At 55.9% G+C, this 1,241-nt stretch overlaps 1 protein-coding gene across 1 annotated transcript in view; it reads left to right on the forward strand.

Moving 5' to 3' along the window:
• Positions 1-1,067: 1,067 nt before the first annotated feature.
• WDR82 (WD repeat domain 82) overlaps positions 1,068-1,241 on the forward strand; it is a 13,739-nt gene continuing 13,565 nt past the window's right edge. The window contains exon 1 of the mRNA XM_018564375.1: positions 1,068-1,236. The gene's annotated coding sequence lies outside the window, so the exon portion shown is untranslated. The remainder of the gene's footprint in view (positions 1,237-1,241) is intronic.

Consider the following 1,241-nt stretch of genomic DNA (forward strand, 5'->3'; position numbering starts at 1 on the left):
CTGAAATATCTGTCGGGCGTCGTCCGGCAGGGCCGCCATGCTCCCGAGCGTTGCGTGGTAACAGGGGAGGAGGCGGTGTGGGTTCAGGACGCGGAAAATCCGGGACATGTGGATCGATCGCGTGTCTGCAAAAAACAGAGACAAGAACATGAGAAGTACACTCCTGACAATGCCCACTACAGAGGAGCAGCACTGTCAACCCAGCACAGGACTACAGAACACCTCCCACACTCCTTATCTTCCTAACAACGGGGGAGGAGTTCTGTAGTGCTAACACACTTCCTGTCCCAGGGTGACAACGCTGACTGTACTGCATCTATGGGGGGAGCACAGACCTAAAATGATGCACCTGTCACAGGTCAGCCGGCGACGGACGGGTGTGCGCCATTGTTCTTAGCGGAGGACGGCGTCAGACGAGTCTCTTCTATCCTCCGGTGGCTCCCTCTGAATTTTAGGCAGCGGTCAAAGTCCACGATCGTGTTTACTTTCCTGCTGGCCAAAAAAATGTTAATGATTAGTAGATTCTGGACGTCGCTTCACTGAACGTCAACAACAAATAAACCATGGGGGGTCGATTAAAGGGTCACTCCACCTTAAAACGGTGTTACTGTAATATGGAAAATAAAAGACAATGGAAACATACGGAGGGAAGAAAATCTTCCATAACAGTGACACCGAAAATGATTGCTGTGACACCCCCTTCATTCTCTCTGTCAATTACCCCACTTCCGGGCTAAGCCGCCAACCCTGCCAATCACAACATGGCGGCGACTATAGCTCCTCCCTGCTGTCAGTGCCAATCACAACATGTATCTCCTCCACCAGAGAGCTCAAGCCAATTACCATAGGGTGGCATCCGTAGCTCCTCCCCACCGTCCGATTAGCCAGCGTGCCAATCACAACATGGAGGCATCCGTAGCTCCTCTCCACAGTCCTATAATCCGGCGTGCCAATCACAACATGGATGCTTCCGTAGCTCCTCCCCGCGCGGCCCGAATGTCCGGCGTGCCATTCGCAACATGCCGAGGGGGGGCCGTGACGTCATGGTGCCGGCGCCAATAGCGCAGAGCTCTTCCTCCTGCTGTCTGGTGGCTCCTCCCCCGTCCGGCAACATGGCGGAGACAATGAGGGCGCTGATCCCGCGCCGAGCTTGAGCCGCTCCGACCCCAGGAGAGCTGAGCGGGCAACCCGGCCTACCCACCGCACCCCTCCCCGAGCACTACAGTGCAGCCCCCGGTAAC

The sequence above is a fragment of the Nanorana parkeri genome, unplaced genomic scaffold (assembly GCF_000935625.1).
Source record: "Nanorana parkeri isolate BGI_ZX_2015 unplaced genomic scaffold, ASM93562v1 scaffold748, whole genome shotgun sequence".
NCBI lineage: Eukaryota > Metazoa > Chordata > Amphibia > Anura > Dicroglossidae > Nanorana > Nanorana parkeri.